This window comes from Rhinoderma darwinii, unplaced genomic scaffold (genome assembly GCF_050947455.1).
Source record: "Rhinoderma darwinii isolate aRhiDar2 unplaced genomic scaffold, aRhiDar2.hap1 Scaffold_52, whole genome shotgun sequence".
Lineage (NCBI taxonomy): Eukaryota > Metazoa > Chordata > Amphibia > Anura > Rhinodermatidae > Rhinoderma > Rhinoderma darwinii.
Window position 1 is genome coordinate 142,423 of NW_027464068.1, and position 12,578 is coordinate 155,000.

Genomic DNA, 12,578 nt, shown 5'->3' on the forward strand with positions numbered 1-12,578 from the left:
CATTCACAGGGAACATTCACAGAGAACATTCACAGAGAACATTCACAGAGAACATTCACAGGGAACATTCACAGAGAACATTCACAGGGAACATTCACAGTGAACATTCACAGAGAACATTCACAGAGAACATTCACAGAGAACATTCACAGAGAACATTCACAGGGAACATTCACAGGGAACGTTCACAGTGAACATTCAGATAGAACATTCACAGAGAACATTCACAGGGAGCATTCACAGGGAACATTCACAGGGAACATTCACAGGGAACATTCACAGGGAACATTCACAGAGAACATTCACAGGGAACATTCACAGTGAACATTCACAGAGAACATTCACAGAGAACATTCACAGAGAACAATCACAGAGAACATTCACAGAGAACATTCACAGAGAACATTCACAGGGAACATTCACAGAGGACATTCACAGGGAACATTCACAGAGAACATTCACAGGGAACATTCACAGAGAACATTCACAGAGAACATTCACAGAGAACATTCACAGGGAACATTCACAGGGAACATTCACAGGGAACGTTCACAGTGAACATTCAGATAGAACATTCACAGAGAACATTCACAGGGAGCATTCACAGAGAACATTCACAGGGAACATTCACAGAGAACAATCACAGAGAACATTCACAGAGAACATTCACAGGGAGCATTCACAGGGAACATTCACAGAGAACATTCACAGAGAACATTCACAGGGAACATTCACAGAGAACATTCACAGGGAACATTCACAGGGAACATTCACAGGGAACATTCACAGAGAACATTCACAGAGAACATTCACAGGGAACATTCACAGAGAGCATTGATAGGGAACATTCACAGAGAACATTCACAGAGAACATTCACAGAGAACATTCACAGGGAACATTCACAGGGAACATTCACAGGGAACATTCACAGAGAACATTCACAGGGAACATTCACAGGGAACATTCACAGTGAACATTCACAGGGAACATTCACAGAGAACATTCACAGAGAACATTCACAGGGAGCATTCACAGAGAACATTCACAGAGAACATTCACAGGGAACATTCACAGGGAACATTCACAGAGAACATTCACAGGGAGCATTCACAGAGAACATTCACAGAGAACATTCACAGAGAACAATCACAGAGAACATTCACAGAGAACATTCACAGAGAACATTCACAGGGAACATTCACAGGGAACATTCACAGGGAACATTCACAGGGAGCATTCACAGAGAACATTCACAGGGAACATTTACAGTGAACATTCACAGGGAGCATTCACAGGGAGCATTCACAGGGAACATTCACAGAGAACATTCACAGGGAACATTCACAGGGAACATTCACAGGGAACATTCACAGAGAGCATTCACAGAGAACATTCACAGGGAACATTCACAGGGAGCATTCACAGGGAACATTCACAGAGAACATTCACAGGGAACATTCACAGGGAGCATTCACAGGGAACATTCACAGGGAACATTCACAGAGAGCATTCACAGAGAACATTCACAGGGAGCATTCACAGAGAACATTCACAGAGAACATTCACAGGGAGCATTCACAGAGAACATTCACAGAGAACATTCACAGAGAACATTCACAGGGAACATTCACAGAGAACATTCACAGAGAACATTCACAGAGAAAAATCACAGAGAACATTCACAGAGAACATTCACAGAGAACATTCACAGAGAACATTCACAGAGAAAAATCACAGAGGACATTCACAGAGAACATTCACAGGGAACATTCACAGAAAACATTCACAGAGAACATTCACAGAGAACATTCACAGGGAACATTCACAGAGGACATTCACAGAGGACATTCACAGAGAACATTCACAGGGAACATTCACAGAGAACATTCACAGAGAACATTCACAGGGAACATTCACAGAGAACATTCACAGAGAACATTCACAGGGAACATTCACAGAGAACATTCACAGAGAACATTCACAGAGAACATTCACAGAGAACATTCACAGAGAACATTCACAGGGAACATTCACAGGGAACATTCACAGGGAACATTCACATAGAACATTCACAGAGAACATTCACAGGGAACATTCACAGAGAACATTCACAGTGAACATTCACAGAGAACATTCACAGAGAACATTCACAGAGAACATTCACAGGGAACATTCACAGAGAACATTCACAGAGAACATTCACAGAGAACATTCACAGAGATCATTCACAGAGAACATTCACAGAGAACATTCACAGAGAACATTCACAGGGAACATTCACAGAGATCATTCACAGAGAACATTCACAGAGAACATTCACAGGGAACATTCACAGAGAACATTCACAGAGAACATTCACAGGGAACATTCACAGAGAACATTCACAGGGAACATTCACAGAGAACATTCACAGGGAGCATTCACAGAGAACATTCACAGAGAACATTCACAGAGAACATTCACAGGGAACATTCACAGAGAACATTCACAGAGAACATTCACAGGGAGCATTCACAGGGAACATTCACAGGGAACATTCACAGAGAACATTCACAGGGAACATTCACAGAGAACATTCACAGGGAGCATTCACAGAGAACATTCACAGAGAACATTCACAGGGAGCATTCACAGGGAACATTCACAGGGAACATTCACAGGGAACATTCACAGGGAACATTCACAGGGAACATTCACAGAGAACATTCACAGAGAACATTCACAAAGAGCATTCACAGGGAACATTCACAGAAAACATTCACAGAGAACATTCACAGGGAACATTCACAGAGAACATTCACAGGGAACATTCACAGTGAACATTCACAGAGAACATTCACAGAGAACATTCACAGAGAACAATCACAGAGAACATTCACAGAGAACATTCACAGAGAACATTCACAGAGAACATTCACAGGGAACATTCACAGTGAACATTCACAGAGAACATTCACAGAGAACATTCACAGAGAACAATCACAGAGAACATTCACAGAGAACATTCACAGAGAACATTCACAGGGAACATTCACAGAGGACATTCAAAGGGAACATTCACAGAGAACATTCACAGGGAACATTCACAGAGAACATTCACAGAGAACATTCACAGAGAACATTCACAGGGAACATTCACAGAGAACATTCACAGGGAACATTCACAGTGAACATTCACAGAGAACATTCACAGAGAACATTCACAGAGAACATTCACAGAGAACATTCACAGGGAACATTCACAGGGAACGTTTACAGTGAACATTCACATAGAACATTCACAGAGAACATTCACAGGGTGCATTCACAGAGAACATTCACAGGTAACATTCACAGAGAACAATCACAGAGAACATTCACAGAGAACATTCACAGAGAACATTCACAGGGAACATTCACAGGGAACATTCACTGAGAACATTCACAGGGAACATTCACAGAGATCATTCACAGAGAACATTCACAGAGAACATTCACAGAGAACATTCACAGGGAACATTCACAGAGATCATTCACAGAGAACATTCACAGAGAACATTCACAGGGAACATTCACAGAGAACATTCACAGAGAACATTCACAGGGAACATTCACAGAGAACATTCACAGGGAACATTCACAGAGAACATTCACAGGGAGCATTCACAGAGAACATTCACAGAGAACATTCACAGAGAACATTCACAGGGAACATTCACAGAGAACATTCACAGAGAACATTCACAGGGAGCATTCACAGGGAACATTCACAGGGAACATTCACAGAGAACATTCACAGAGAACATTCACAGGGAACATTCACAGGGAGCATTCACAGAGAACATTCACAGGGAACATTCACAGTGAACATTCACAGGGAACATTCACAGGGAGCATTCACAGGGAACATTCACAGAGAACATTCACAGGGAACATTCACAGAGAACAATCACAGAGAACATTCACAGAGAACATTCACAGAGAACATTCACAGGGAACATTCACAGAGGACATTCACAGGGAACATTCACAGAGAACATTCACAGGGAACATTCACAGAGAACATTCACAGAGAACATTCACAGAGAACATTCACAGGGAACATTCACAGAGAACATTCACAGGGAACATTCACAGTGAACATTCACAGAGAACATTCACAGAGAACATTCACAGAGAACATTCACAGAGAACATTCACAGGGAACATTCACAGGGAACGTTCACAGTGAACATTCACATAGAACATTCACAGAGAACATTCACAGGGTGCATTCACAGAGAACATTCACAGGGAACATTCACAGAGAACAATCACAGAGAACATTCACAGAGAACATTCACAGAGAACATTCACAGGGAACATTCACAGGGAACATTCACTGAGAACATTCACAGGGAACATTCACAGAGATCATTCACAGAGAACATTCACAGAGAACATTCACAGAGAACATTCACAGGGAACATTCACAGAGATCATTCACAGAGAACATTCACAGAGAACATTCACAGGGAACATTCACAGAGAACATTCACAGAGAACATTCACAGGGAACATTCACAGAGAACATTCACAGGGAACATTCACAGAGAACATTCACAGGGAGCATTCACAGAGAACATTCACAGAGAACATTCACAGAGAACATTCACAGGGAACATTCACAGAGAACATTCACAGAGAACATTCACAGGGAGCATTCACAGGGAACATTCACAGGGAACATTCACAGAGAACATTCACAGAGAACATTCACAGGGAACATTCACAGGGAGCATTCACAGAGAACATTCACAGGGAACATTCACAGTGAACATTCACAGGGAACATTCACAGGGAGCATTCACAGGGAACATTCACAGAGAACATTCACAGGGAACATTCACAGGGAACATTCACAGGGAACATTCACAGAGAGCATTCACAGAGAACATTCACAGGGAACATTCACAGAGAACATTCACAGGGAACATTCACAGAGAACAATCACAGAGAACATTCACAGAGAACATTCACAGAGAACATTCACAGAGAACATTCACAGGGAACATTCACAGGGAACATTCACAGGGAACATTCACAGAGAGCATTCACAGAGAACATTCACAGGGAACATTCACAGGGAACATTCACAGAGAACATTCACAGGGAACATTCACAGAGAGCATTCACAGAGAACATTCACAGAGAACATTCACAGGGAGCATTCACAGAGAACATTCACAGAGAACATTCACAGGGAGCATTCACAGGGAGCATTCACAGAGAACATTCACAGAGAACATTCACAGGGAGCATTCACAGAGAACATTCACAGAGAACATTCACAGAGAACATTCACAGGGAACATTCACAGGGAACATTCACAGAGAACATTCACAGAGAACATTCACAGAGAAAAATCACAGAGAACATTCACAGAGAACATTCACAGAGAACATTCACAGAGAACATTCACAGAGAAAAATCACAGAGGACATTCACAGAGAACATTCACAGGGAACATTCACAGAGAACATTCACAGAGAACATTCACAGAGAACATTCACAGGGAACATTCACAGAGGACATTCACAGAGGACATTCACAGAGAACATTCACAGGGAACATTCACAGAGAACATTCACAGAGAACATTCACAGGGAACATTCACAGAGAACATTCACAGAGAACATTCACAGGGAACATTCACAGAGAACATTCACAGAGAACATTCACAGAGAACATTCACAGAGAACATTCACAGAGAACATTCACAGGGAACATTCACAGGGAACATTCACAGGGAACATTCACATAGAACATTCACAGAGAACATTCACAGGGAACATTCACAGAGAACATTCACAGTGAACATTCACAGAGAACATTCACAGAGAACATTCACAGAGAACATTCACAGAGAACATTCACAGGGAACATTCACAGAGAACATTCACAGAGAACATTCACAGAGAACATTCACAGAGATCATTCACAGAGAACATTCACAGAGAACATTCACAGAGAACATTCACAGGGAACATTCACAGAGATCATTCACAGAGAACATTCACAGAGAACATTCACAGAGAACATTCACAGAGAACATTCACAGAAAACATTCACAGAGAACATTCACAGGGAACATTCACAGAGAACATTCACAGAGAACATTCACAGAGAACATTCACAGGGAACATTCACAGAGAACATTCACAGAGAACATTCACAGAGAACATTCACAGGGAACATTCACAGGGAACATTCACAGAGAACATTCACAGAGAACATTCACAGGGAACATTCACAGAGAGCATTCACAGGGAACATTCACAGAGAACATTCACAGAGAACATTCACAGGGAACATTCACACGGAACATTCACAGGGAACATTCACAGTGAACATTCACAGAGAACATTCATAGGGAACATTCACAGAGAACATTCACAGGGAACATTCACAGGGAGCATTCACAGGGAACATTCACAGAGAACATTCACAGAGAACATTCACAGGGAACATTCACAGGGAACATTCACAGGGAGCATTCACAGAGAACATTCACAGGGAACATTCACAGAGAACATTCACAGGGAACATTCACAGGGAGCATTCACAGGGAACATTCACAGAGAACATTCACAGGGAACATTCACAGGGAACATTCACAGGGAACATTCACAGAGAGCATTCACAGAGAACATTCACAGGGAACATTCACAGGGAGCATTCACAGAGAACATTCACAGAGAACATTCACAGGGAGCATTCACAGAGAACATTCACAGAGAACATTCACAGAGAACATTCACAGGGAACATTCACAGGGAACATTCACAGAGAACATTCACAGAGAACATTCACAGAGAAAAATCACAGAGAACATTCACAGAGAACATTCACAGAGAACATTCACAGAGAACATTCACAGAGAAAAATCACAGAGGACATTCACAGAGAACATTCACAGGGAACATTCACAGAGAACATTCACAGAGAACATTCACAGAGAACATTCACAGGGAACATTCACAGAGGACATTCACAGAGGACATTCACAGAGAACATTCACAGGGAACATTCACAGAGAACATTCACAGAGAACATTCACAGGGAACATTCACAGAGAACATTCACAGGGAACATTCACAGAGAACATTCACAGAGAGCATTGATAGGGAACATTCACAGAGAACATTCACAGGGAGCATTCACAGAGAACATTCACAGGGAACATTCACAGAGAACATTCACAGGGAGCATTCACAGAGAACATTCACAGGGAACATTCACAGAGAACATTCACAGAGAACATTCACAGAGAACATTCACAGAGAACATTCACAGAGAACATTCACAGGGAACATTCACAGGGAACATTCACAGGGAACATTCACATAGAACATTCACAGAGAACATTCACAGGGAACATTCACAGAGAACATTCACAGTGAACATTCACAGAGAACATTCACAGAGAACATTCACAGAGAACATTCACAGAGAACATTCACAGGGAACATTCACAGAGAACATTCACAGAGAACATTCACAGAGAACATTCACAGAGATCATTCACAGAGAACATTCACAGAGAACATTCACAGAGAACATTCACAGGGAACATTCACAGAGATCATTCACAGAGAACATTCACAGAGAACATTCACAGAGAACATTCACAGAGAACATTCACAGAAAACATTCACAGAGAACATTCACAGGGAACATTCACAGAGAACATTCACAGAGAACATTCACAGAGAACATTCACAGGGAACATTCACAGAGAACATTCACAGAGAACATTCACAGAGAACATTCACAGGGAACATTCACAGGGAACATTCACAGAGAACATTCACAGAGAACATTCACAGGGAACATTCACAGAGAGCATTGATAGGGAACATTCACAGAGAACATTCACAGAGAACATTCACAGAGAACATTCACACGGAACATTCACAGGGAACATTCACAGTGAACATTCACAGAGAACATTCACAGGGAACATTCACAGAGAACATTCACAGGGAACATTCACAGGGAGCATTCACAGGGAACATTCACAGAGAACATTCACAGAGAACATTCACAGGGAACATTCACAGGGAACATTCACAGGGAGCATTCACAGAGAACATTCACAGGGAACATTCACAGAGAACATTCACAGGGAACATTCACAGGGAGCATTCACAGGGAACATTCACAGAGAACATTCACAGGGAACATTCACAGGGAACATTCACAGGGAACATTCACAGAGAGCATTCACAGAGAACATTCACAGGGAACATTCACAGGGAGCATTCACAGAGAACATTCACAGAGAACATTCACAGGGAGCATTCACAGAGAACATTCACAGAGAACATTCACAGAGAACATTCACAGGGAACATTCACAGGGAACATTCACAGAGAACATTCACAGAGAACATTCACAGAGAAAAATCACAGAGAACATTCACAGAGAACATTCACAGAGAACATTCACAGAGAACATTCACAGAGAAAAATCACAGAGGACATTCACAGAGAACATTCACAGGGAACATTCACAGAGAACATTCACAGAGAACATTCACAGAGAACATTCACAGGGAACATTCACAGAGGACATTCACAGAGGACATTCACAGAGAACATTCACAGGGAACATTCACAGAGAACATTCACAGAGAACATTCACAGGGAACATTCACAGAGAACATTCACAGGGAACATTCACAGAGAACATTCACAGAGAGCATTGATAGGGAACATTCACAGAGAACATTCACAGGGAGCATTCACAGAGAACATTCACAGGGAACATTCACAGAGAACATTCACAGGGAGCATTCACAGAGAACATTCACAGGGAACATTCACAGAGAACATTCACAGAGAACATTCACAGAGAACATTCACAGAGAACATTCACAGAGAACATTCACAGGGAACATTCACAGGGAACATTCACAGGGAACATTCACATAGAACATTCACAGAGAACATTCACAGGGAACATTCACAGAGAACATTCACAGTGAACATTCACAGAGAACATTCACAGAGAACATTCACAGAGAACATTCACAGAGAACATTCACAGGGAACATTCACAGAGAACATTCACAGAGAACATTCACAGAGAACATTCACAGAGATCATTCACAGAGAACATTCACAGAGAACATTCACAGAGAACATTCACAGGGAACATTCACAGAGATCATTCACAGAGAACATTCACAGAGAACATTCACAGAAAACATTCACAGAGAACATTCACAGGGAACATTCACAGAGAACATTCACAGAGAACATTCACAGAGAACATTCACAGGGAACATTCACAGAGAACATTCACAGAGAACATTCACAGAGAACATTCACAGGGAACATTCACAGGGAACATTCACAGAGAACATTCACAGAGAACATTCACAGGGAACATTCACAGAGAGCATTGATAGGGAACATTCACAGAGAACATTCACAGAGAACATTCACAGAGAACATTCACAGGGAACATTCACAGGGAACATTCACAGTGAACATTCACAGAGAACATTCACAGGGAACATTCACAGAGAACATTCACAGTGAACATTCACAGGGAACATATTAACAGAGAACATTCACAGAGAACATTCACAGGGAGCATTCACAGAGAACATTCACAGAGAACATTCACAGGGAACATTCACAGGGAACATTCACAGAGAACATTCACAGAGAACATTCACAGAGAACATTCACAGTGAGCATTCACAGAGAACATTCACAGGGAACATTCACAGAGAACATTCACAGAGAACATTCACAGGGAACATTCACAGGGAACATTGATTGGGAACATTCACAGAGAACATTCACAGAGAACATTCACAGGGAACATTCACAGAGAGCATTGAAAGGGAACATTCACAGAGAACATTCACAGAGAACATTCACAGAGAACATTCACAGGGAACATTCACAGGGAACATTCACAGGGAACATTCACAGGGAACATTCACAGAGAACATTCACAGGGAACATTCACAGGAAACATTCACAGTGAACATTCACAGGGAACATTCACAGAGAGCATTGAAAGGGAACATTCACAGAGAACATTCACAGAGAACATTCACAGAGAACATTCACAGGGAATATTCACAGGGAACATTCACAGGGAACATTCACAGGGAACATTCACAGGGAACATTCACAGAGAACATTCACAGGGAACATTCACAGGGAACATTCACAGTGAACATTCACAGGGAACATTCACAGTGAACATTCACAGGGAACATTCACAGAGAACATTCACAGGGAACATTCACAGTGAACATTCACAGAGAACATTCACAGAGAACATTCACAGTGAACATTCACAGGGAGCATTCACAGAGAACATTCACAGAGAACATTCACAGAGAACATTCACAGAGAACATTCACAGAGAACATTCACAGGGAACATTCACAGGGAACATTCACAGAGAACATTCACAGGGAACATTCACAGAGAACATTCACAGAGAACATTCACAGGGAACATTCACAGAGAACATTCACAGAGAATATTCACAGAGAAAAATCACAGAGAACATTCACAGAGAACATTCACAGAGAACATTCACAGAGAACATTCACAGAGAACATTCACAGAGAACATTCACAGGGAGCATTCACAGAGAACATTCACAAAGAACATTCACAGAGAACATTCACAGGGAGCATTCACATAGATAATTCACAGGGAACATTCACAGGGAACATTCACAGAGAACATTCACAAAAAACATTCACAGGGAACATTCACAGGGAGCATTCACAGGGAACATTCACAGGGAACATTCACAGAGAACATTCACAGAGAACATTCACAGAGAACATTCACAGGGAACATTCACAGAGAACATTCACAGGGAACATTCACAGGGAACATTCACAGGGAACATTCACAGAGAGCATTCACAGGGAGCATTCACAGAGAACATTCACAGGGAACATTCACAGGGAACATTCACAGGGAGCATTCACAGAGAACATTCACAGGGTACATTGACAGAGAACATTCACAGGGAACAATCACAGAGAACATTCACAGAGAACATTCACAGAGAACATTCACAGGGAACATTCACAGGGAACATTCACAGGGAACATTCACAGAGAACATTCACAGGGAACATTCACAGAGAACATTCACAGAGAACATTCACAGAGAACATTCACAGAGATCATTCACAGAGAACATTCACAGAGAACATTCACAGGGAGCATTCACAGAGAACATTCACAGGGAGCATTCACAGGGAACATTCACAGAGAACATTCACAGAGAACATTCACAGGGAACATTCACAGAGAACATTCACAGGGAACATTCACAGAGAACATTCACAGGGAACATTCACAGAGAACATTCACAGAGAACATTCACAGAGAACATTCACAGGGAACATTCACAGAGATCATTCACAGAGAACATTCACAGGGAACATTCACAGAGAACATTCACAGAGAACATTCACAGCGAATATAATATGAATCAAATCTGCACCAACATTTGCAGCGGAAAAAAACTCTGCCACGTGTGAACGTGCCCATAGAACGGTGTGTGAGGTGTCTGGCATACAATTACATCATTATGGGGGAGGTGGAGACTCTCACCTGTGACGGGGAAGGTTGCGGTGTGTGCGGTGTCTTGCATACAATGACATTATTATGGGGGAGGCCATCATTTCTGGGGACGGGGAGGAGGAGACACCGTGCTGTGACGAGGAAGGTTGCGGTGTGTGCGGTGTCTGGCATACAGTGACATCATTATGGGGGAGGCCATCATTTCTGGGGAGGGGGAGGAAGAGACATTCACCTGTGACGGGGAAGGTTGCGGTGTGTGCGGTGTTTGGCATACAATGACATCATTATGGGGGAGGTGATCCATTCTGGTCCTCAGTGATGATGTGCAGGGAGGGGGAGGAGGAGACACTGAGCTGTGACGGGGAAGGTTGCGGTGTGTGTGGTGTCTGGCATACAATGACATCATTTCTGGGGAGGGGGAGGAGGAGACACTGAGCTGTGACGGGGAAGGTTGCGGTGTGTGCGGTGTCTGGCATACAATTACATCATTTCTGGGGAGGGGGAGGAGGAGACACTGAGCTGTGATGGGGAAGGTTGCGGTGTGTGTGTGGTGTCTGGCATACAATGACATCATTATGGGGGAGGTGATCCTTTCTGGTCCTCAGTGATGCTGTGCAGGGAGGGGGAGGAGGAGACACTGAGCTGTGACGGGGAAGGTTGCGGTGTGTGCGGTGTCTGGCATACAATGACATCATTTCTGGGGAGGTGGATGAGGAGACACTGAGCTGTGACGGGGAAGGTTGCGGTGTGTGCGGTGTCTGGCATACAATTACATCATTTCTGGGGAGGAGGAGACACTGAGCTGTGACGGGGAAGGTTGCGGTGTGTGTGTGGTGTCTGGCATACAATGACATCATTATGGGGGAGGTGATCCTTTCTGGTCCTCAGTGATGCTGTGCAGGGAGGGGGAGGAGGAGACACTGAGCTGTGATGGGGAAGGTTGCGGTGTGTGTGGTGTCTGGCATACAATGACATCATTTC